The following is a 27,024-nucleotide window of genomic DNA, read 5'->3' as shown; positions in this document are numbered from 1 at the left end:
ATTGTAAGCATTAACATCAAAACAGTCAATGGAAATTAAACACATATGTAAACATAAGGAAAAAAGGAAGAAATAAGCAAATGAACTTCAAAAATGTGCAAAGAGCATAAGCAGAAAACAGAAGGAGGGTAGAAAGGGAAAGCTCACCACTTAATGAAAGAGGTTCCTCAGGACTGCCTGGCCCACTGCTGTGTCACTCTGTGTTGAAGAATCCAGGCAGTAATGTCTTGTAAATGTAGGAGTACTGCTCCAGGTCGCTGCTCTGCAGACCTCCCGGATAGGAACTCAAGCAAAGAGGGCTGTCGAAGAAAAAAAATCGCCCTCGTGGAGTGAGCACAGACCCGACCCTCAAGGGACTTGCCCACTGCTCAGTGACAATACTGGATAGCGCTGGTGATCTAATGAGCAATACCCTGCTTGGAAAGGGGAAACCCCTAACGAGGGGCGCTGAAAGAGACAAATAGTTGAGGAGACTTCCTGAAGTCTTTAGTACGTTGAAGATAGACTTTTAAGCACCTCTGAATGTCCAGTGAGTGGAGGGCTTTTTCTGCCAGAGTAGTAGGTTGAGGGAATAAAGTCTTGAGTATGACCGGTTCATTCAAATGAAAGTCTGAAGGCACTTTCGGTATGAACTTTGGGTTGGTACGAAGTATCACTGTCCCCTTTTTAAATTGGAGAAAAGGTTCCTGAATGGTGAGAGCCTGTAATTCACCTACTCTCCTAGCCGAAGTCAAGGCTAGCAGAAGAGACACTTTCTAGGACAAGAATTTCATATCCGCCCGGTGAATAGGTTCAAAGGGATGCTTCATGAGCTGGATGAAAACCAAGTTAAGGTGCCAAAGAGGAGGCGGAGGCTTGACTGGAGGGAAGACTCTGAAAAGGCCCAGAGGGAAGGACCAGAAGATGTGACTCTGAAGCGATAGATGGCGGCAAGATGAACTTTGATGGATGAGTGAGCCAACCCCGCTTTTGCTAATGAAAGTATGTAAGGAAGAACCTCATGCGGTGCAGAAGAAAGAGGATGGATACCCTCTTGCTGGCACCAAATGCAGAAACGCTTCCACTTTAACCAGTATGTCTTGTTGGTACTTGGGGCTCGTGCCTGAGAAAGTACATCTCTAGATTCTGCTGAAAGGGTCAAACCAAGAATTTCTCGGCGCTCAGGAGCCATGCCGATAACTGCAGGGATTGAGTATCTGGGTGCCAGACTTGGCCCTGGGACATTGTCAGCAGCGAAGGAATCGGCTGCAACGGAAGTGGACTGTCCAGGGAGAGGAGATGCAACTCTGTGAACCAAAATTGGCGGGGCCACGCAGGAGCTATCAAAATCATTTTGCAAGGTTCCGTCTTAAGATTCCGGCGAAGCCTGGGGATCAGTGGATTGGGTTGAAAAGCATAACCAAATGCGCCCGACCAGGCCATTGAAAGCGCATTCCCCAATGATCCTGGATGCTGAAGCCTACTTGCATAAAATCGGCATTTCTTGTTCTCCTGCGTGGCAAAGAGGTCTATGGATGGCCTGCCCCATAGGCGAAAAACCTGTTACAGAGTGGACTGGTCCAGTTCCCATTCGTGGCTGACTGATTTCAGTCTGCTCAGCGTGTCGCCGTCTCATTGAGAATGCTTGGAAGATGCTCCGCTTTGAGCGACATCCCCTGCAGGATTGCCCATTACCAAATCTTGTGAGTTTCTTGTGACAAAAGACGAGATCTGGTGCCGCCTTCCTTGTTTATGTAATGCATGGCCGTCGTATTGTCTGTTCGTACTAGAACTGCAGACTGCTGTATCCGCGGAAGAAAAGCCTGCAAGGCTAGGCGAATCGCTCTGAGCTCCAGCAGATTGATATGTAGAAGACAATGCTGGGGTAGCCAACGGCCGCTTACGTGAAGGTCTTGCAAGACCGCTCCCCAGCCCTCCAGCGAGGCGTCCGTAATTTTTATCTGAGGATCTGGAGTAACCTAGAAGGAGAGGCCCTGAGAAATGTTTTCCTCGTTCATCCACCATGATGCGTCGTCCCTCATGGACACAGTAACGAAGATCTTGTCTTCGAAGGATCCGTCGACTTGGCGCCACTGCAAGTTCAGCTCCTCCTGGAGAGAGCGCCACCGTAACCTGCAGTGAGGAATTAGAGGGATGCAGGAGGAAATAGACCCTAGTAGGGACTTGTAGAGGCAAACTGAAAGTCACAGTCTTCTTATCAGTAGACAGGCCATGGCCATCAGCTTTTCTTGCATCTCCAGGGTCGGAAAGGCTTTTGTGAAGGACATGTACAGAATGGCTCCCAGGAATCGGGCTGTTCTAGATGGACACAGTCGACATTTCGTATTGAGAGTCAGACCGAGATTGTCAAAAAGGTGTGTGCACGCCGCGACTGATTACTCTGCCGCGTGCTTGGAAAAAGCCTTCAGCAACCAGTCGTCCAGGTAAGGGAAAACCTGATGCTGCTGCTTTCGTAGAAAAGCTGCCACGGGAGCTAGTACCTATGTAAAGATCCGTGGAGCAGATCTGAGTCCAAAAGGCAGGACTTTGAACGGAAAGTGGCTCTTGGCTACTGTGAAGCGAAGGAACTTCCTGAGGGCTGGATGGATGGGTACATGAAAGTATGCGTTCTCTAGATCTAATGTGGCCATGTAATCCCCTGAGTTGAGAAGACGAAGGATGTCCTGCAGAGAAACCATTTGAAATGATTGTTTGATGAGTTAGGTGTTGAGCTCCCTCAGATCTAGAATAGGGCGCCACTTTTCTAAGGTCTTCCGGACCAGGAAGAACCGGGAGTAGAAACCCTCTCCCCGCTGAGAGAGAGAGGAACCGGCTCTATCGCCCCCTTCAGGAGCATTTGATGGACTTCCAAACGTAGAAGACGAAGATGTTTGGACACAGTGGCGCAAGGGGGCTTGGAAGGTGGTGCATGGACATATTCCAGAGTATGGCCGCATTGAATGATCTTCAGAACCCAATGATCCAATGTTATTTGCGGCCAGTTGTGGAAGTAATTTGAGATTCTGCCTCCAACTGGTGTTACAGGAGGAGAAGGGACAGTAGTAGGAGCCAGCAAGCCGCTATTGACGCTAAGAGGACTCCCTCCCCTGGCGTCCTTGTCTTCCTCGGTTGTTAGATCTAGAGAAAGAGGATGATTGATTTTTCCGCTGGTTGTAATTCGGGCGGTAAGCTTGAGAGTTTGATCCATATGAAGAATGCCGTTGTTGCTAGTATCCCTCTCTGTAGGTAGCATTACCTCTTCCTCTGGCTCCAAGGAAGGGGACCTTGCCGTATTGCAGAGTCTCTAAGGATTTTGCGTGACTTTCTTAATGTCTTGGAGCGCATCATCAATATGTTTCCCAACCAGCGCATCATCATCGAAGAGAAGATCCAAGATTTTGTTTTGGACCTCCAGACGAAACCATGTAGCCCGCAGCCAGCTTTGGCGACGAAGGACAGCAGCTCCTGCAAGGGAGCAGAACGAAGTCGTTGCAATGTTCATTGCACAGTCACTGACTTCAGCAGAAGTTTTCTCTCCCTCTTGAAGAATCCTTTTTGCTTCCACTTTCACATCTTCCGGCAATTGATCCAGATAGGGGGAAAGGTCGCACCACATCTGGCAATCGTAGCGGCCAGGCATAGATAAGGCTTTTCAGCCCTGACCATCACGCTGGACGTGGAGGAAAACCTCTTGCCGGCATATCAAGGCGTCTGCCTTCTTTATCTGGAGGTGTTGTAAGGGGAGCAGAAGGATTTCTGGACTTTCTTTGGGCAGCCTGAGAGATGACAGAGTCCGGTTTAGGCTGACTGACGAGGCAGGCAGGGCTATCGTCAGGAGCCTTATACTTCTTTTCAAGGCGAGGCAGTACCCGGATAACCGTGGCTGGACTTCTCATCACTTTCAACCCCTCTTCCCAGACGTGACCAACTATAGGGATAAACCGTACTGATTTTTTATAAGGCTCCTTGAAGAAATAAAGGAAGCATTCAGACCGCACCGTGGGCAGTTCAAATCTCCTAGCCGCCCTTTCCATCAAATTATTGAAACCCCCTTATGTCTCCAGGAGGGGAATCCACAGGCTCTGGTGAAGGCGAAGTCGGATCAGGAATTACATAGTCATCCCACTCCGCATCTGGATCTGGTATAGTGACATTGCCCTGGTCCTCATCAGAAGTATCATCCTGAATGAGAGGTATGATTGGAGGTGCAACCAGAGCCACAGGCAGTGGTGGAGGCAATGGCAATTGAGGGGTAGAAGGCAGTGTAGGCAGGACAGCTGTAACTGGCACCGCAACTGGAGCCGGAGATTGTGTGTTGGGAATCTCCGTCTATAGTCCAACAGCATAAATTGTAAGTCTGTCAGTAGGGAGTGAGGCATAGAGATCATCTCCTGTTGGTGGTAGTCCTGATAACGTAAGGGAGGCTCATACTGCTCTTCCTCTACGTATTCTCCCTCCAAGTCTGTGTCCTGGCACTTGACGTGCAGTTGAGAAGGGCTATCCTCATAACCATATGGTCCTTCATCCTCCTCAGATCCCTCTTCTTCAAGGAGGAGTGCAAGAGGTAGAGGAGTCACCCTCCTGCGGTAAGTCATCTCAGGGGTAATCTGCCGCTTTCTGATTGTAATCGAAATTATTTCCTTCATCGACAAGGTAGTCGACGGGGCCGTTGACGACAATGAGAATCGTCGACGAAGATATGGACACCATCGACGGAGCCGTCGTCGAGACAGTCGTCACCACAGCAGCAGATGCCGCCGTTGTTGTGGTAGACGTGGTTGCAGTCGTCACCACTGACAAAGCCACCACCGGCGTCGAAGCCGTCGACACTAGAATCTGCAGCGTAGGCGTCGGAGACGAGGAAATCACCATCAACGAGCCCGTCGACGGAGCCAGTACTGAAGGAGACGAGGACTTAGACTGTACTTTTGACGTCTACGTCGACGGAGTCTTTGACAGCGTCGTCGACGAGTGAACTTTCTTCACAGTCTTACCATCTGAAGAGAGAGATGAGGTCTTTAAGAAGGCTTTTGGAGCCGCTGGAGGAGAAGATGGAGGAACTGAGCTGGATTTGCTCTCTGATGTCACGCCTGCTGACAGTCCTTCCCTCTCCTTTACACCTAGGTGAGGAGATTCGCCAGTGCTACACCTTTCATACCCATGAGAGATCTTTTTCAAGGCTTTACTGGGACAGTCTTCAGGAGAAGGAGAAGACCTACCCCTTTTTACAGACCTCCTAGAAGATGTAGCAGATGATGCCTCTTCACGGTCACTGAAGACTGGTTCCTTCCTCGACTTGAGCTTCTGGAGCCAGGTCAAGAGACGCCCCTCACGGTCTCGCAAAGTCTTCGTTGAAAAAGTGTGTCATATTTTACAGTCTGCTGCCTTATGGTCTGGGTACAGACAGTAAATACAATCCTTGTGCTTGTCCTCCACATAAAGTCTCTTCTTAGCACAAGTTGCACAAGCTTTAAAAAGGGCTTTCTTCTCCTTATCAGACATCTTGACATGAAGTCCAAGCAGGTCCTGAAGAAAAAACTGGTGAAAAACTGTAGAAATAAAGATGACAGGAAAAAACTGAGCAGAGCTCAGTGGAGACTCACTTGCACAACGTGCGGTAGAAAATCGGAGGGTTTGAGGTTCTCTCAGGAAGGTTCTACAGGGTGAGGCTGATCTGCTTGGTTGTTCATTTTATTTGGTCTCTTTCACAAAAAGAGGTGGATATGTTTCAAAACTAGAATGGGCCTATGCCTGGTTTCTTCTTTTGTAATTGTTTCTATTGCTATTTTATGTATACCGGGGACTCCCATCTCGACGATGGGGAATGATTCAGGCATGGGAATCTATGAAAGTTCCAATACTAGAGTAAAGAATACTTACCATAGTTTCTCCAGTACTTTGTAGTTAAATGACTTAAGCTTCCCTATGGGCAGCATGTCTTACAACTTCATGCAAAAAGCTGTGTTATATTCCATATAGGTACCATAATATAGGCCTGGGTAACTTCATCACCCTTCACCTATATTCTTCCCTACATTACACTGGTCACGGTTTACAGGGACTAACCTCTTACCTAGATACAACGCTGCATTCAAAACGTGGGTTTTCCCAAGTTCGAAATCTCACGCATTATGCAAGAAGATTATTGGAAGCACAACAGGACTACCATCTACTGTATAATATCTATGTATGAAGTTCGTACCCGACGTCATCATTAGGACAACACTATAATACAGCAAGGTAAGACCCCAGGGAGACCCATGGGTATATATACACATCACATCTTGCTAAGAAAGCTAGAGAAGACCGAGACTTCCAGGCCGACACACTGACCAGAGACGCTGAGGTTCCTGCATGCAGACACTCCAGCTCGCATTGGTCTAAAACATCCCTTGCGGGGTGTCCAACTCAAGACCAGGACAGGGTCCCACAGTCTATCACTTCAGGTAATGGGGTTGACTAAATCCTAGAGGGATTCTTGGCATAACACCTACACACAGGATAGGTACATTTAGGTATATCTAGTAAGGGAGACATCATAGGAGTACGCATCTTTCATCATGTATTTTATATACTCAAATGTATTCATTATTATTGTAAGATGGTAGAACTATACCATCCATTTACCTTTATAATACTGCTAATCATTTATATCTTAAACTGTCTAACAGTTATTGCAGCTCATTTATTTTATTCCAGAATAACAACTGTTTTGAAAACACCCAGCCTGTTTATTTTGTGTATCTTTCTGAGACAGACTATGAAAGCACAAGTGACTGAGCAAAAGGTAGTATATTGTTTCCACGATCCTGAGGGATCAGGGTTGTCATGTTCGATGGTTGGTAGGAACTATTCTCTCCTTGGTAAGAGGAGATTCTAGTGGCACTGTGAGCTAGTTGGTACCAAGGCCAACATACCCGGTGGGGGTGTTCAGTGTCAGTCTGACACCAATCCTACAGTGTATGTCGTCTAAACGCACAGATCCTGTATACTTTCTTTAGGAACTACACAACATGGCGCCGCCAATGTTGGTTGGGTACTTATTTAACATTAGAATCCGAGTAGTTAAGTCGTGCTATTCTCAGAAATCCCTATTCACAAAACACCAGAGACGTCTGGACTGGGTGGGCAAAACTCCGCCACAGCGGAGTAGGCAAAATATCCTATTTATTGGCTGTTGGTTAATCAACCTTGAAGGACACAGTGTTCCTAAAAACAGTGCAAAACACCTTATCTTAGTTCCCTTGAAAAAAATTATTCTTCACTAAAAACAATCACTGAAGATGCAGACAACGCGGAGAGAGTCGGGCAAAATTGCCCCTCTCAGACGAAGAAGAAAATGCAGATGCACTTCAGATTGCAGAAAATGTTAGAAATGCAGTCACCCTGAAGCTGCTTGCACATGGCTTAACACATAGGGGTAGCATAGTAGCTTTCGTGATTGAGGCACACGAATCATACAGAACAGAGGTATTTTAATCATGGGTTACATTCCCAGCAGCAAATGCAAGAACAAAACTTTTTATTTTTACACAGAAAATGAACCACCAGCGGAATATTGTCCGTATGAGGACATTGAGGTTCCGCTCACGTACCAGGAACACTTATACTGGTTTAAAGGTGCCCTACCCCATACAAGAAGAGTAAGACTCGGCCCGCTCAGAAGAGAAGGGGCAACATGGCCAATATTAGCAGCCTACACACCACATCCTGACATCGAAACAATGCCAGGAGCAGACTTACTCATACTTCACAAATAATTAATAAAACTTTACAGAAACATGACCCAATTCGTCACGAGGAAACCTACAGTCCAGCCAGCAACTGTGACAGCGAATACAACGATCATTCAAAACACAACAACTAAGATTACACCACAAACGTTACACGCAGTAATGGGTAAAATGCCCACAAAACGTGAACAAATGCCATTCTGGATAGCTCAGAAAATAACGCAGCTAGAAGCAGTATTCCCAAAAACCAGCACTTATGAAAAACACAGAATGCGGACAATCTGCTTGCCCATGGGGATAACACCACAGATAGACTATTGTACCTCTTGGGGTACAGTTTTCGCTGCCATATATACCAGAACTCATGGTATACCCTCCTTAGCAGTAATACCAGATGTATTAAGACAAATACAAAATGAGTACAGAGCAGAGCCTGCTCTGAACTTAGGGATGAAGTTACTAGGTAACTATGCCCAGGTATCAGCCATAAAATTAGCAAATATTAAAGGGGAGGCAGCATCAGTGGCTATCCGCCAACGCCTAAGGGAATTCAGTCCTTTACAACAAGAACACAAACTACCTAAAATAATTGAAACTGCGCATGTAGAATTAGGCAGGGACAGTTTGGGTGGAAAAGCATTAAAACCACAACTGATTGGTAGTCCCGAGAAGGAGACCTTCAAGCAGACACTTTCTTCTAAAAAGAAGTGGGACAATAAAAAATAAAAAAACGTTAAAAACAGATCTCAATCCAGAGGTAGATCTCCTCCACAGGAACAGTCCGAAAGGAGGTACAACCTTAGGAATAGGATAATATTAAGAAACCTGAGAGGTATCAGGATACTGATACACGTTCCTTTCGGTGTTCAACGAAAAACTCGGAGAGAGAAGGACGGTCAAACAGACAAGAAGACCATACAAAGTCCAGAGACAAGCAACACGCTCAAGAATATATTTCCAAAAAAGAAGATGAATCAAAACCAAAACTACAGTTCAAAAACAAGAAGGTTAAAGATCTAAGGATCAGACATGCCCAGAATTCTGAGCACTCGACTACTGAACGGGAAATGGGCTCTGACAATTTTAGACAGTAGGGCAGAAGTAACAATAGCTCGCCAGAACCTGATGGAATTTCTGGTGACAGCGGACTTGAATGATTTTATCATGGTAGAAACACCTGATACTAGGTTAAATGTCCCACATAAATTGTACGAAATTACACTCCAAATGGAGGGGGACACATGTAAGACAGTTAGAGGTCTCTTTTGGGAGAACCTCATGTTTGGCTATGCCATTTTGTTAGCTGAACAAGATTGGCCGCCAGCATTCGTCATGGATTGCCCTAGGGAAGAAACGGTAATTTTACCAGCATTTTCTGACCATGTTCCCAAATATTTAAAATATACATATGCGCGGGAGTGGGCGGTAGCCCAAGCCCCGGCATTATACAAAAACCATGTTGGATGGAATGAGGATTCAACCCACCATATAATTCCATTGAAAAAATACTCCCAACAGCACAAAGCCAGTATCCAAAAAAGCAAGAAGCTAAAAAACAGGTCATCGAGATCTTACATCAAATAGAATACCAAAGAGTGATTGAAACTTGCCCCTCTCAAATGAATAACCCTTTGTTTCCCATATCAAAACCGGACAACACATACCGACTAGTGTTGGATTAAACACTTGCACTAAAACATTTGCTGTATAGAATGCACACAGTGTCGCATTAATGAATAACATTCTGTGGAAAAAAACTACAAAAAACGACACTACATATCTCAATTAGATTTTTTTGCCAAGATATAGCGCCTGAGAGCAGCTATTTGACAGCTTTCACAGCACTAGGGTACCAAGGTCAATTTGTCGACTCCCTCAGGGGTATAAGAACAGCCCGGTGTTGTTTTTGGCTAGGGTAACTAAATGACTTTAAAATCTGGATCAGGAGGCATTGTCCTACGTAGATGATATTTATCTGACGGCTGATGACCTGGAGGAACACTTGACCAGGGTTAGCACCATAATTTTGGGTTTCGCCTCTGAGGGTTACAAATTCAACTTTAAAAAATAACAAGCATTTGCAATGCAATAGGTCTCGCATTTATACGAGTTTGAGCTATTGGCATTGTAAATGACAATGCTTTTTATTTAAGTTCGTTTTTTTTAAAACATAAATAAAAGGCACTGTCATTTACAATACCAATAGCTCAAACTCATATAAATGCGAGACCTATTGCATTGCAAATGCTTGTTTCTTCCGTCAGTGAGGGGAGATTAAACACCTTTGTTGGAAACCGGGCAACCGGGTTAGCAGTCACCAGGTTCCCAGCACAGTGGTAGCTTGGCTCGAGCGGTTGGGGTCAGGCACCGTGTTAAGCGTACGTCACACCCTCACAATAACCATGCGTTCATCCGTTCCAAAAACGACACTACACCGTAAAAATTATGAAAGAAAGTAGTTTGTCTTTATCTTATTTTCTCTTAGTTGCAGGTTTCAAAACATACATACAATACCACAGGACTTTTCTTGAAAATAGCAGGTCAAATAAATAATACCACAGTGGGGTTTCAATAAATAGGATCAGGTCATAAATAAGCAAGGAATAAATAGGGGTGCAATAAATACAAATGGCTAATAAATACTGTCAGACAATAAATACAATGCAGGAATAAATACAGTCAGACAATAAATACAGTCAATAAATAAAGCACCTTCAATAACTTAAATAACACAATTAATGACAATTACAGTTCACATCACTCTCCTGAGGTAGTTTGGTTTTACTATGCCCAAGTACAGCTTGTGGTCATTTGGATGACATGGGGGGTGTCCCACCTAGATTGGTCAAGGCTGGACCTGAACTGAGGTAGAATAAGGGTAACCTAAGGATCTGGCTCTCCCAAAATACACAACCCCTCACAGAGGTCACTGCACCAGTCTCAGTTCACCCCTGGCACTCCCAGGCTGGTTCTAACACCCCTCTAGCCCCTAGAATGGTCTTTTAGGGCTCCACAGGGCCTCAGATGCCCTTTCTACCACTTACTGCCCTTTTCACGATGATCGGCTCCGCTCGGCGTCGTGTCGATGTCGTGAGGCGGCTCCGGCTCGATGTCGCTGGGCGGCTCCGGTTCGGTGTCGCTGGGCGGCTTCGGATCGGTGCCGCTGGCGGTTCCGGATCGATGTCGCTGGGCGGCCTCGGCTCGGTGTCGCTGGGCGGCTTCGGCTCGATGTCGCTGGGCTGCTCTGGCTCGATGTCGCTTTCCGGCGTCGCAGGGTCACGGTCTCCCCGCTTCCGGGTGTCTCCGGAGTGCGACCTCCACTCCCGACCTCCGGCGCGCTTCACCTCAGATTCCGGCGTCTCCGGAGTGCGATCTCCACTCCCGACCTCCGGCGCGCTTCACCTCGATCTCCGGCGACTCCGGAGTGCGATCTCCACTCCCGACCTCCGGCACGCTTCACCTCGACCTCAGGTGACTCCTTACTCTACCTCCGGTGCCTCTCCACGACCTCCGTCGGCGCCCTCTCTCGACCTCTGACGGCTCCGGGTACGACGTCTGCTTTCTGTCAGCGCCGCTTCTCCACCTCAGGCCTCAGGTCTCCAGGCTTCTCGACGTCAGGACTCCAGGAGGACACCGCTAAACAGGTCAGGAGCTTCCTGGTCTTCTTCTTTAAGGCCTCTTCACAATATTTAGGTCCTTAAGATGGTTTTTCTGGTCTTGGTCCCACACAGGGCTCTAGGCTGGGCTTGGTCAGTAGGGACTAGCATCAAGGGTGGGTTTCTGGACCCCACTCCAAGCACTGGTTTCCACCCCTGCTGCCTTACTCCAACCTCCTTCTGAACTGGTCCTCTCTCCTCTCTAGTCAGATGCCAACTGCCACTCTGAGATGGCCTCCCAACATTCTAAACTGCCTCTCACTGTCACAGGGTTCCAGAATGTTACGGAAGGTTCTAGAAATCTCCAGTGGGTTCTGATGATGTCACAGGTGACAATGGGTGGCCACCATTTTGTGTCTCAGGCCCTCAGACAGAAGTTCCAGGGGTAGGGAAAATGGCTCCCTGACCCTGCATCAACACTAAAAAGTCTGGTGGTTCCCAAAAAGGAAAAATTATAACCGGGTTTGAGGCAAAAGTGGAACAAAATAAATAATGATGAGGAGGGACCACCCAAAGGGCTGACAGGTCTAACAACCTTTATTTCCAGAGCTGTGTCTGCAGCGAGGCACCGAGCTAAACGCACAATAAAAGTGTACTTAATAAATGTATACCCCCCTCTCTCGTACTGCTACTTCATTCGCGGTCCTGAAACTTATAGCAGTCTATATAAGCCCCTTAATTAGGCGAAAGCGATTTCCGAAAACATTTAGGCTGCTCTGAAAGAGACGCACATTGTTCCACCACAGAAGGCTTTTAAACCTAACCCCATTTTTTGATCAAGGTAAGTAAAACTTTGTTTATAAATACAAGGAGGGGGAGACTGACACTCGCACCGCGCGCTACACTGAGCCCAGAGGAAGCAGCACACTTTGTCAAAATTAATGTGACACGAGAAGAGTTCGGAGAATACATCTGTAAAACTCATGTGCGCTTTGTTTTGTTGTTGGTAAAGGATGCACGGCGCTGAACGCTTCTACCTGAAGCGTTAAATTGCATGTTTAGCTCAGAACGTCTGGGAGAGACCTTTTTTGCTTAAACGGCACACAAACATTTGAATATGCCTCAATAAAGAATTATGCACCGCGGTGGGGAGTTAGCTGTGATGAGGCTGTCTCGGTGTCGCCTGCTTATCTTTGGGGGAAGATGCACGAGGCGAGGTAAATAATTGAATAAGCCGCTGCGTGTAATTATGTTATTTACAAGGGCTGTTAACAACAACAAAAAAAACAGCCCCAACCCCAACGCTATTTTTTAAACTGGCACCACTGTTCTCTGCCCGCATCCATGCAAAGCACACGAGTGTGAAAGAGAAAGAGTTAGGCAGAGATTAAGAGTGAGGGGTGGGCAGAGACAGAAACAAATATATGGGAAGAGGAAACGGGCGGGGGGAGCGCATTCCAGGCGGGGGAGCAGAGAGCAGGGCTGCATTGTATAAACAAGTGCGCACTGAAGTTGACGAGGAGGGAGTGGGAGGGGGGAGTGGGGGCGGGCACAGTGGTGCGGGACATCAAAGGGGCCGCGAAAGTGAAAGCAAACGAGTGCTTTCAGGCCTCCAAATGGTGCGCGCGCCCGGACGGCGCACATGCACTGTATTTGGAGGCCTGAAAAGCCACTGTTTGCACTGCCAAAACTCGCTTACTATAAGTCTCGCCAGAGCAGCGCTAAAGCTCTGTCTCAGGCGAGACCCAAAGAATAGCCCACCTCAATGTCCTTTTTCTAGGATATGGGCCTTCAAGTGAAGGGAAAAGCCTGGCAGCTAACTTTTTAGAAATGTGCGCGCTGCTCCAAACTCAAAACATTTTTACCCTCAATCCTGGGATTCCTAAACTTTGGCAGAACATACATTTTAGATTATGCAGAAAGAGTAAAGTCTTTCTCCGATTTGATAAAACCTGACTTTTCAGTTAGACGGTGGACACAGGAACACACAGATATTCTTTGTTTCGTACAAGGTGACATGATAGCTTCAAAACACTTACAAACACGTGTAAATGTACGCAACCTGGTGATTCGTGTAGTTGGTCAATCCGAGTTCACCTATCTAACATCCAAGGCGGACCCCAAGGACCTCAAGAACTTCCGACCCACCTCCCTGCTCCCGGTCCCGGCGAAGGTCATTGAGAAGGCCGTAACAAACAACTGACCAGCTTCCTCGAGGAGAACAGCATCCTAGACCCTTCCCAGTCCGGGTTCCGCAGCAACCACAGCACCGAAACTGCCCTCATCGCCGCCACAGACGACATCAGGACCCTGCTAGACAACGAAGAAACCGCGGCCATCATCCCCCTGGACCTGTCAGCCGCCTTCGACACGGTCTGCCACCGCACACTTTGAACACGCCTCTACGACGCCAGAATCCAAGAGTAGGCCCTGAACTGGACCACCTCCTTCCTCTCCGACAGAACACAGAGCGTCCGCCTCCCCCCTTACGCTCTGAAGCCACCGAGATCATCTGCGGCGTACCCCAGGGATCATCCCTCAGTACAACGCTGTTCTAACATTTACATTGCACCGCTCACCCACGTCGCCCGACTGCACGACCTCAACATCATCTCCTACGACGATGACACCCAGCTGATCCTCTCCCTCACAAAGGACCCCCACACCGCCAAAACCAACCTCCACGAAGGAATGAAGGCTGTCGCTGATTGGATGAGCAACTGCTGACTGAAGCTGAACTCGGACAAGACGGACGTCCTCATCCTCGGACCCCACCCCCTCGGCCTGGGACGACTCCTGGTGGCCGACTGCACTAGGAGCACCTCCTAAACCCACCGACCATGCACGCAACCTAGGGGTCATCCTCGACTCTACCCTTTCCATGACGGAGCAGGTCAATGCCGTCTCCTCCTCCTGCTTCAACACCCTCTGCATGCTTCGCAGGATCTTCAAGTGGATCCCCACCGAAACAAGAAGGACTGTCACCCAGGCCCTCGTCAGCAGCAGACTGGACTACGGAAACGCCCTCTACGGGTCCAACGCATCCAGAACGCCTCCGCACACCTGATCCTCGACAACCCTCGCCGCAGCCACATCACACCCCACCTGAGAGACCTGCATTGGCTGCCCATCAACAAGAGGATAACCTTCAAACTCCTCACCCACGCACACAAGACACACCACAACACCGGCCCAGCGTACCTCAACAGCCGACTCTGCTTCTACACCCCCACCTGCCAGCTCCGCTACGCAGACAGCGGTCTCGCCTCTGTCCCCTGCATCCAAAGAGTGACCGCCGGCGGCAGATCATTCTCCCACCTCGCTGTCAAAACATGGGACACCCTCCCCATCCGCCTACGGCAGACCGAAAACTTACTGACCTTCAGAAGACTCCTCAAGACCTGGTACTTCGAACAGTAGCAGCATTCCACCCCCCAGAGCCTTGAGACCCTCACGGGTATGTAGCGCACTTTACAAATACTATGATTGATTGATATAATGAAGGTGAGACAGTACCAATAGCATACAAATCACATTTGTATGCAAATGCTGAGATGCGTTTTGCATCAACTGAAAAAATTCTAACAGCAGTACAGACTGCTGTAGTCCGAGAAAGAGCCCTGACTCAAGGGAAACGTATAATAGTCGTTACCCCAGTTCCAGCCTTAGAGGCTGCGACAAAGGCAAGTGTTCCCAACACTAAAGCTTTACATTCAAGATAGATACAATGGGCTAATTCTCTCATTGCAACAGATGTAGAAGACTGGTACAACCCACAGCTAAAAACACAAGCATTTATGTAATACGAACAAGAATATTCTCTACCAAATGAAATGATGCCTCTAGATCAGTATGAATATATAATTTATACTGCCAGTTCAGCTCAACCAGCCGTAAACAGCAATGCAGCGCCGCGTGTGCTATCGTTAAATACGGATCGAGAATTCCCCACACCAATCGTGTGCGATTCCTTCTAATGTGTGCAGTCATACAATGAATATTTACATCACTGGGGACAGAATGGGTTTAAAGATGCAAAAGGTGGCACAGTTAAGCACAAAACGCTATGGGAATAGGTAGTGGAGTTGACACTGAGTCATCAACGTGATGGCGTTCATGTTGAAGGGAATCCATTGGCTGAAGAAGCCGCAAAGGGGGCTGTATGTACGGCTTTCTTAGCTGCAATCACTCGTTCAAGAACGAGAATAGACTGCAAGATAATGGTTGCGATTATTGCTAAAGGCAATAACTCAGCAGTACCGAAAAGGTTTCCACTCAAATACTCCTACAAGTTAGATGCATACAATGTTCTATTTGCTCAAATTCCTGGAGTGGGGGATAGAGTAATACCAAATATGGATCGTAGGTTAGGATCAATTCTAGCAGCACACGAGGGGATAGATTTACAGCAACTGTTTCCCTATTGAAACAGCGCTATTGGTGGCCAGGACTAAGAAAGCAGACTAAGGACTACGTCTTGAAATGCGACATCTGTCAGCAGATGAAAGGCTCCTCAGTTACACAACCTGTGAAGACACCATTATTAATATCAGACAGACCACTGGTATGTGTTAATTTGGCCCACTGCGGCCCCTTACAATCTGATGGGGCTGACAAATATATCATGGTTACAGTGTATTCCTGCTCTAGGTTCCTATGGGTGTGACTCCACCGCTAGGCTAACACTCGAACTTTTATAAAATATTTGCGAGTCTTTATAGGGACATACGCAATTGGCATATCACATTCTGATCGGGGTCCCGTGTTTAGCTCTAGGGCTCACAAGAAAGCCATGGGAAGTTTGGCAGTAGCACTGCGTTACTCCTCTCCGTACCATCCCAAGGGAAATTCGGTTGTGGAGAGGAAAAACCGGGACTTAAAGCAGTCTTTAACAGCTAGAGTATTAGGTTTGGGTGGAAATTGGGTAGAACATCTGGAGTTCAAAGGGCATTCAATTATAAGCCAAGAAGCTCTCTAGTAAGTGTCACTACTTATGAGGTCCTATTTGGGATAAGAATGTGGGTACCTGATCTAGATTGTGAAGGGACAGTGGCAGATGATAAACCTTTTGACATCCATAAAAGTTTGGCTGTTTAATAGGACCTAAATTAAATCAGGGCACTACAGAGTAATGTCCAGGTGAAAAGGACCACCACCAGGGAAGCAAAACGTGTCAAAACGTGTCAAGGCAAGACCTGTCTGGATCCCGAAAGTTGGAGATCTGGTCGGAGAGAAAATAGCAGACAAAAAAGACTTTGGGCCATCATACAGAAAGCCTGTACCTGTTCTGGCAGTTGTAGGATCAAGAACAGTACTTCTGACACCTCTTGCCGGTAAAAAGGAGAAGAGATTTGTCTCAATTGATCTTATCAAACCACACTATGTGGCCGATACGGATTAGTAGGCTGCGTGGACTTTGGCGAAACAGACACCCTCCTCTCACAACTCTACAAGAAGTTCAAACAGAAAGAATCATCACGTGTGAAGGGTCATCTGCACGGAATGATGGACTATGCAACAATGCGATGGAACTCGTTCCTCCTCAAACTGAAATTCAAAATGAGAACTCAACTGAAAGACAAATTTCAATTCGACCAAACACGGATATCTATGTCAACATGCCCCAATAAGAGCAAGCTACATTTTCCACTAAACCTGCGGAATTACAGAAGAGTGATCGAACTGCATCTGACTATTTCATTGACATTGATACTTTTTCATTTGATCCAAGTGAACCTGAAACGATGCCAGCCCAAAAATCTGGTCTACAGTGATTCAAAGATTTTCGTAACTTTCTTAAAAAGACTTACCTGGTATCACTTGGGGTGGAACTCTGGGTAACTACCAGGATATTTTCTTTTTTTTTCCGGATAGGCCTAGTAACTGTTTTTAGTATGCTTATGAATGGAACTTATCTTCGAGAAAGCTCTGCGGCACAAAAAGTGAATGGGATTCTGGAACCACATCTATCACCACATCGTGAAAAAAAAGACCTATTATCAATGAACATTACAGCAGTTCCTATACCCGATGGTATGGTATGGGATAAGGTTAATTAAGATATATTTGGCCCGACAGAACTTTTAAAAAACCCACATTTATTTAAAATTTCATTGATTGATATCATTACCTCCAATACATTTTCTGATGATTGGGATTATGAAATATGTTGTCCGATTTAGAAAAATCTACTGCTTTTTCTCATAATGAAATGTTAGAGGGCACATCAGACTTTGAAACACTGTATTGCTATCAACATTATGGTCATCACTTTTTGCATAAGTCTGCAAATCCCAGAAATGTTTTCACATACAACCAATGGGAACATTGCCCAACAACGCCGATAAGCTTCTCTAAAACATTTGCACAGAAATGTACATATTTTTCAGGATTTAACAAATCAGACCCAGCCTAATTTTATTATGTTGAACCAACACCAGCACGGAAAAATATGTTGACAAACAACAAAGATTTATTTTGCTACCTTTATAGCCTAATTGTCTGAACAGGGTTTTGACTTATGGAAAGACACCATAGACTTAAAATCGGTCTGTGGTAATAGAGAAAGGCAGGTACAGGGAACAGAGGCACTATTTAGAGCATGCCTTAGTCCTCAGCAAATAATGTTTTTTAATGAAACAGTGCAACAAACAACCTATCTTGGATTAGCCAGGAACAGAGATTTAAATACACCTCGGATGCCCACCCCATCACACACCGAGGGTAACATAACATCACAAGAAGAGGGTATACTTGATGATGTCATGCGATATAATAGATCAGACCCCGACTGGAAGGGATGGTTGATTTGGCCCATAGACACCAATAACTGTCAGAGAAGATTCTTGGGTAAAACTCAAAGATTTAGTATCAATAGGCTAGATCCACGCTATGTACAGAGACAACATCCAGCGGTAGTACCATCATACACTGTTGGAAAGTCATGCCTCGATTGGCTAAAAACCTCAACACTTCCACATGTGAAACAACATTCATCCTTACTTTCAGAGGATGTGGACCTACAGGGTTTTTTATTAGGTCCTAGGAAGCCACGTTACAAAAGTTTCTATTATGCTGTCTACAATGAGATTTGGAAAATATCAAAACAAGAGGCCGCAGAAAGATTACGAGAAATAGATCGTATAAATCTAGAGAAGGCTCTTGCAGTGGTCGACAATGGGTTAACGACACTAACCTCCAGGATATATTCTCTAGGCAACATTGTATATTCTGCTATTGATATACTGGAACAGGATATGTCCATATAACACGTGCAATCACAATTGCATTCTATTATGTTATTAAGCTGGACGATGCAATCTTTGCGTGTAGGCTATGTGCCATGGCGTTTCATAAACAGTACGTCTCTGTTTTCTTTGTACAATCTGACAGAAAAATAGACAGAAATGGCACAAAGGGGAGCAAAACATACAATGCTGCGTATGGAAAAGCTGGACAGATTAGCATTTACAGTGGAAGAGTCACCATCCACGGAATGGTTAATTCATGGCCACATAACTCTTCCGGTCACTACCTTTCAATTCCAATATTGCCTTAAACAAATGCAGGCAGGCAGATATGAAAAATGGGTAGGGAATTCACTAGGGAATCTTGGGTATTGCCGAACAGATTTTGATGCCGGAGTGGGGAAAAATAATTGTTTCTAAGCGGTACTAACTGCGAGAATACTTTAAGTGGATCACTTATATGCCAGGAAATAATGCTGCATGGGGCCTGTAACAGTTCAGTAGCGAACTTATCAAACAAGTTACTTACCTTTAGTAATGATATATCTGTAAGAAACATAGGTTAGCTATTGATTCCGAACCTTAGAATTACACCCAGGCATCAGACTGGTCGACGACGCCATTGCGCACTGACGTCAGTTCTGTACACGACTTTCCACGCCAGAAGCGCAGAGCCATGCAAGACACTGATCACTGGTGCCCAAAACCAGAACCCTGAAAGAAAGTCCTTAACACTAGAAGTCAGTTCACAAAACAGAGAGGATGGGTGAGGTGGTAAGGAATCTATAACTAACCTATGTTTCTTACAGCTATATCGTAAACCGAAGGCAAGTAACTTGTTCATCTGAAAGAAACAGTTAGTTATAGATTCCTTACCTTAGAATTGATACCCCAGCCATACCAACCCCGGAGGGGGGTCTGCGAACTAAGTTCACACCAGAAAGTCGTGGAGAACGGAACGGCCAAAGAAGCCGTCTCTCCGGACTTGGCTGTCAAGGCAGTAGTGTTTGGTGAACGTGTGCAGCGATGCCCACGTAGCTGCCTGACAGATGTCATGAAGGGGGACTCCCCGTCCCAAAGCAGTGATAGCTGCAGTCGTTTAGGTGGAATGAGCTCGCAGTCCCACTGGAGGCTCCTTCTTTGCCAAAGAATAGCAGGCTTTGATTCACAGAACGACCCACTTAGAGATGGTCCGTTTGTGCCCGGCCTGACTTTTCTTAGCGCACACGTAACCAACAAAGAGCTGGTCGTCCACCTGGAATGGTTTGCTGCATTCCAAGTAAAAGGAAAGCGCACGTTTTGGATCCAGACGGTGGAGCCTCTCTTCTTCTTTTGAAGGATGCGGAGGTGGAAAGAAGGTGGGCAAAGGGATGACTTGGCCAAGGTGGAAAGAAGTAACCACCTTGGGAAGAAAGGAAGGCCTAGTTCTGAGGACGACCTTGTACGGATGGACAGCTAGAAAGGGAGGCTTGGAAGAAAGAGCTTGGAGCTCACTCACCCTGCGAGCAGAGGTGATGGCCACCAGAAAAGCAGTTTTCAAAGTTAGAAGACTGAGAGGACAGTTATGTAGCGGCTCAAAGGGAGTCCACATAAGATATGTAAGAACCAAGTTCAAGCCCCACTGGGGCATTACGAAGGGAACAGGAGGAAAAAGATGAGTAATGCCCTTAAGGAAGCGATTTACAACAGGGGACTTGAAAAGAGAAGGCTGATCAGGAAGCCGAAGAAAGGCTGAAATGGCCGAGAGGTAGCCCTTGATAGTGCCCGGAGCAGAGCCCTGCTGGGCCAAAGAAAGGAGAAACAAAAGAACCTAGGAAAGAGGGGCGGGAAGGGGATCCACAGCCTTTGCTGTGCACCATGCCACAAATTTGTTCCATCTGCAGGCATATACCATCTTTGTGGAGGGACACCAGGCTGCCAAGATAACATCGCAGACTTCGGGAGGCAGGTCAAACGACATCAACTGCTGCCGCTCATTCTCCACACAAGGAGGTGGAGGCTGGACAGGTTCGGATTGAGGACTGTGCCATGCTGCTGCGACAGATGATCCTCCAGAAGAGGCAGTCTGATCGGAAGATCAATGGCCATGTTGAGCAGCTCGGGATACCAGACTCTTCGTGCCCAATCCGGAGCCACAACAATGACTTGGGCATGGTCGCGCTTGATCTTCAGCACTCTAGGCAGAAGTGGTATAGGCGGAAAGGCGTATAGAAGACCGCAACTCCACTCGCGATGAAAAGCGTCACCTAGCGAGTGCCGCCTTCGAAATTCCAACGTGCAGAACTGCTGACATTGCACGTTCTATTTGCCAGGGAATAGATCTAACCAAGGCTCTCCCCACTGCTGAAAGAGACCTTGCACCACCTCCGAGTGAAGACGCCATTCGTGATCCATCATGCACCAGCGGCTGAGTTTGTCTGCTCGGGCGTTCAGTGAGCCTGTCAGCTGATGAATTACCAAGGACATGCCCTGATGTTCTAGCCATGTCCAAAGGCGAAGAGCCTCTTGGCATAGGGTCCACGACCCCACCCCGCCCTGTTTGTTGCAGTACCACATGGCTGTGATATTGTCCGTGAGCACCTGCACTACTCTTCCATTGACGGAAGGAAGGAATACTTTTAGTGCAAGACAGATCGCCCAGAGCTGCAGCAGGTTGATGTGGAACCCAGACTCCACCAGAGGCCTCTGATCTTGGCCTCCCCCATGTGGCCGCCCCATCCCATAAGTAATACATTCATCAACACTGAACTTCAGTTGGGGAAGGGAGAGGGATCTGCCGTTGACCCAATCCCGGTTTGTGAGCCACCACTGCAATGGTCAAGCAGTGCCCTCAGAGATCTGGATGTAATCGGACAGATTCCCCTGATGCTGCACCCACTGAACTTCAGGTCTCACTGCAGAGTCCGCATATGCCACCTGGCATGATCCACTGGCAGGATGCAGGAGGCCATGAGTCCCAGCAGCCTCAGGGTCATTCTGACCAAAACCAAGGATAGAGGCTGAAAGATCGGAACCTTAGCCCGAATATCCCGGACTCGTTGTTTGGGAGGATAGACCCGCAACTGCGTCGTGTCCAGAACCGCTCCGATGAAAAGGAGGTTTTGCGAGGGAGTCAGGTGTGACTTCGGCACGTTGACAGAGAATCACAGAGAATGCAGGAGGTCGGCCGTAGTCTGGAGGTACGAGATGACAGCCTGGGGCGAGCCCGCCTTCAACAGCCAATCGTCGAGATAGTGGGAGACTGCAACCCCTGATCTGCGCAGATGAGCTGCGACCATCGCCATCACTTTCGTGAACAAACGAGGGGCACTGATAAGGCCAAAGGGGAGCACGGTAAACTGAAAGTGCTCGTGGCCTACCATGAACCGCAGGCAACGCCGGTTGGCCGGCAGGACGGGGATGTGAAAGAAAGCATTCTGCAAATCCAACGCTACCATCCAGTCTCCAGGGTCGAGGGCAGACAAGACCTGAGCGAGCATCAACATTTTGAACTTCTCCTTCCGGAGGAAGAGGTTGACGTTCCTGAGATCCAAGATAGGAAATAGGCCTTTGTCCTTCAGAAAGTAGTGCGAATAGCAACCACGACCTACTTCTGGGATAGAAATGCACTCGATGGCTCCCTGGCCAGGAGGGCCGAAACTTCCTGTTGGAGAAGGGCCAGATGATCCTCCGACATGCAATGGTACTGAGGTGGCATGGATGGAGGGGAGGAATCGAAGGGGAGGGAGTAGCCCCTTCGGACTATTTGCAAAACCCACGTGATCGTGCGCCAGTGGGGGAGGTGATGGCAAATCCTACCGCCCACTTGCGATGGATGGGCCTGAAATGTCGGACTAGTAGGGATTGGAGGATGCTGCAGAGGAGGGGGTTAGTGGACTGGCCCGCCCGTTGGCCCCCTGAACCAGGGCGTTGGTTCCCATGTCCCCGGCCGCGCAGAGGCTGAACAGCTTGTGCTGGCCTGTGGCTCTGAGTGAGACATGGCGGGGCACCCCTTTCGTAGCCACGAAAGGGGCGAAAGGCAGACTGCGCAAGACTTTACCGTAGCCCGAGAGCCCTTTAAAGCGCTCCAGCACCTTGTCTGACTTGGTGCTGAATAGGCGACGGCTATCAAAGGGCATGTCCAGAAGAGTGGCTTGAACATCCCCTGAAAAACCAGTCGACCTAAACCAGGCATAGCGTCGTAGGGCTACCGACGTGCAAATCGTCCTGCCTAGTGAGTCAGCAGTATCCAGCCCACAGCCGATGGTAAACTGAGCTGCGACCCTCCCTTCGGCAACTGTCCAAGAGAGCACAGCCCTGGCCTCCTCCGGGCACTGAGGCAGCACTTGTGCACCCGTAACCCACACGGAGTGGGTGTAACGGCCCAAACATGCGGTGTTTACCGACCATAGTCCCAAGCTGGAGGAAAAAAACATCTTCCCAAGATGGTCCAGCTTTCTGGATTCCCTATCAGGTGGAGCCTTAGGGAATGCCCTCTTGGAGGTGGAGACTTGGACTACCAAGCTCTCAGGGGTAGGGTGTTGGGAGAGGAAAGTGGGATCGCTAGGGGCCTGGCAGTGGCGTCGGGCAATCACCCTGTCCACAGGAGCCCCTGTGTTGGGCCTGGACCACGTACCCAAAAGGATGTCTGTTAGGGCTTCATTAAACGGCAGCTGGGGCTCCGAAGAACTCGCTGTTGGTTGAAGCACCTCTGTCAGGAGGTTAGTCCTGACTGCCACCTTAGGTAGCGCGAGGCTGAGAGCCTCGGCCGCCCTACGCAACACCACTGCGTACAACTCTCCCTCCTCCGTAGCCACGGTAGGAGGAGAAAACATGCCAAGGTCTGGGGAGGAGTCCAAGCCACTGGCTTCCCCCAGTTCACCTCTCCAGTCCGGTTCATAACCTAACTGGCCTGTTAAAGGGTCTCCAGACCACTCCCAGTCCTCCTCACCCTCCTCTGGCTGCCAATCTGGTCTCAAAGAGCCAGGGTAGAACAGGGGCACAAAAGTATCCGTCAGCGCCGGTCCAGCTCCGTGTCTACCTCGAGGTGGAGGCCGGGGTAGACATCGGCTGGGGACACAGCTGATGCCGGCTGCGGACATGGTGCCTATAGAATCGGCACCGGGGGAGGCGTAACAAGGTTGAACGGCGCCGATCCAGGCCCAGGCCTGCATCCAAGGGGACCCTGCGGTGCCGAGGCCGGAGCCGCCAGCGTCAAAGACCCAGGGCCCCTCAGCCGAGTCCGCGGGGCCTGAAAGCGCACTGGCTGAGTCGGGCTGCCCAAAGATGGCGTGCATCGCTTTGTAAAACTGACAAAGCAGGGTGGGGGGCGCACCAGGTCCCAGAAAGGAGGGGCACCACCCGCATCCCTCATTACGTCGGCCGACGGACGGGGAGAAGTCGAAGAGCGACAATGCTTCTTCAACTTCTTCCTGTGCTTCAACTTACCCGACCCAGAGTGAAGACTTGGACCAAGAATAATGGTGGCTCCGCGACCGGTCCCTTAACCTCCTACGTGACCGGGAGTCAACTGCCGGACCTCGAACAGCTTCTTTCGGGAACAAACTTTGGGTTCATGGTCCGGCAGTCGGAGCACGACTTGGGGTCATGGTCGCATTCCTGGCAGAAGTGGCACACGCGGTGCGGATCCGTCACCGACATCAGTCGGCTACAGGAACCGCAAGCCTTGAAGTCGGGCATCCCTCGTGCACCAGGAGTCGATGAACTCTAAAAACTATGTTGACAAAAATCGAGAAAAAGTCAGTCAAAAAGTGACGGGGGGGTACCGCTCTCTCCGGATCTGCACTGGCGTGGAAAAAGAAAGAACTGATGTCAGCAAGCGAGTGGGTGGGGGGCGTGGCCAACTGCCGAGCATGGCGGACATGAGCTGAAAAAGCTCCGTGCCAAATCCCGACACTACGACAAAATATCCTGAAGAATGGGGGCAGTCGGAGCCAAAAATAAGTGACTAATGCGTCGGAAAGCCTGAAGAAGCCCAAAGCATCAAAAGCTTTGACAACAAGGACACCGCAAATTGAAGGTACCGAGCTGCCACCGCTGTGAGATACAGCCCGGAGAAGAAAGACTGCGTGGGGTGCTGATTACTGCCGTGATCAGACGACGGAGGAAGATCCCCCCCACCCCCCCGGTCTGGAAGTACTACCAGGCACCTGCAAGAAACATTTCCTACCGGAGCGCTCCCTGACACTTGGCGGAATGAGAGGAACAGCCGATGGGAGGCGAGGTGGCAATATGGCGCTTGGCGGAAAACGAAAGTGAAGGAGGCGAGCCGTCGAAGACTACGGGGACGATGCGGGGTGACCCAGAGACCAGTAAACACAGGTTGGAGCAGTCTAATATTAATGGTAGTAGAGATCTCAGTTGGACACAGTAGTGGTGAGACAAGCCTGAATCACACTGCGCCATGTCGTGCAGATCACGATCTACTCACTGCAATGGCGGCGGTGCCCTATGGCCGTAACTGCCGAGAACGGGTGACAGGAGCGGCTTGAGGCAAGTCCAATTGCTCTACACCACAGCACCATATTATCAGGTTAGCAGCGGAGATAAGGTGCTGATGCCTAGCAGGCTGATCGCGCTTTGCCGGCGACCGAGAGGCTTGCTGGGGAGGGACAACGCAGCTGGGGAGCCGTGATTAAATCCACACCGCCATTGCGACGCGACTACTTGTTGACATTTCGATCCGCAGTCGATGTGAAGACAGTCGACAGCTGGTACTGGAACCTGGACGCCTCAGGGTGTGGAGTCATATCCATACTGTGCAACTGGCCGGTCCCGATCAGTTGAGTGCCACTGCAGAAAATTGGAGCAACTCGTGGGGGTACAGCTGGGGATTGACCAGAGCCTCCACTAGGTGGTATCACCGGATGTAATGGGGGTAGTGACCCCCCCTCCTTAAGGCAACATGGACTTACCATGCAGTGACAAGCCGGGGGATCGGGCTCCAGGCTCCAGTGAGTGCACCGATAGTGGCTTCACCCAGACTGTGGCCCTGACGAGAACCTGTATATGAGCCCATATTCCCTCTGTATCCAGGGACGCACCAGAGCCAAACAACTTGACCCTCATGCGGCTGATGCCACAAATGCTGCGATGAGCGGAGACCAGACGCAGGGCACAGAAATTGATGAGATACCCCCCAACGGGAGTGTAACAAACTACAGATAAGCTGGATTTAATACTAAAAGAGATCAGAGACTCACAGACAGCGCTCAAAACACAATTGGGGTCACTCTCCACTAGCCTTCATCTTTTACTAGCGGACCACAAGAAGCTGGTGGAAAGGGTGAAATCCAACAAGCTTGCTTTGGATGACCGGATACCTCAACAAACTGGGCATACTTCCCAAATGGAACAGTTACAGCGCCAGTTACAGGGACTCCAAGACAGGGTAGAGGATGCCAAGGGGAGATCGCGCAGGAACAACATTCGAATACTGGGAATACCGGAGAGGAGTGAAGGACGTAACCCCCAATCAAATATGGAAACCTGGCTGAGGGAACATGTGGCAAGGAGGGACTGACAGAACTCTACAGCATGGAGATAGCACATAGGGTGCCGCCCAGGCCTCTCCCATTGGAGCGCCTCCCAGACCATTGATAGCACGCATTTTGAATTACAAAGACCGAGACACAATACTACGAGCTGCACGTGAGAATGCCACTATCCGTTTTGAGAATAAAACGATCTCCCTATACCTGAATTTTACACTGGCATGTGTTAAAAAGCTAGGGCTACTTTCCAGGATGTTAAAAAGAAGCTGAGGGGGCACAATCTGAAGTACGCCTTACTCTTTCCAGCCCGGCTATAAGTCATCACTGACCAAAACACTATATTCTCTGATAACCCAGAGAAGGTAGCAGATTCGCTAGAAATCACTTTTACCCCTTCTGCATCCCAGAACTCATTTCCACCGAGTGGTTCTGCGCGATCTAAACCACAGCGGGAAGACACATGCAACAGGGAAGACAATGGGCAGCATGACGCAGGGACTGATGCAAGTCCATCTATGGAACAGATCTCAGATAGCCAGAGAGACGCTCTCCTGATGGCAGCGGCGCTGACGGAACATGATACCCGGTCCCGTGCTGCGTCTGTCCACTCTTCAGATGAGGCCACGGCTCGCTCAGACTTGGAGTCCAGTCTAACATTGTTCCCGTTGGTTACTCCACAGACTGTGGACGATTATTGAAATGGTGGGTAGGGCTCTCCGGAAACTGGTATTGTATAACGTATTGCTTAACAGATAGTAATGCTTATAATGTTGAGTGATACCACGTTCTTTAGATCTCGAATTTTGTGGATGATGGGGTTTGTGCTGGAGCGATGAGGATAAGGTAACCAAATAAGGGATAATGACCGTTACAACCACAGTGGTTGCCTCCCCTCCCTTAGCGACTGCACTGTGGCAATGTTTATGTAGAGTTCCAGTTGAACTTTCAGTTATGGTTTGGTCCTCTGCTGTTCACG

General features: G+C 48.5%; 1 protein-coding gene across 2 annotated transcripts in view; it reads right to left on the bottom strand.

Moving 5' to 3' along the window:
* BOLL (boule RNA binding protein) overlaps nucleotides 1-27,024 on the bottom strand; it is a 1,219,536-nt gene that overhangs the window by 1,087,678 nt on the left and 104,834 nt on the right. The gene's annotated exons all lie outside the window — the stretch shown is intronic.

The sequence above is a fragment of the Triturus cristatus genome, chromosome 3_2 (assembly GCF_964204655.1).
Source record: "Triturus cristatus chromosome 3_2, aTriCri1.1, whole genome shotgun sequence".
In the NCBI taxonomy this organism is placed as follows: Eukaryota; Metazoa; Chordata; class Amphibia; order Caudata; family Salamandridae; genus Triturus; species Triturus cristatus.
The sequence above is the reverse complement of the archived record's forward strand: the minus strand, read 5'-3'. Positions and strand labels throughout refer to the sequence as shown.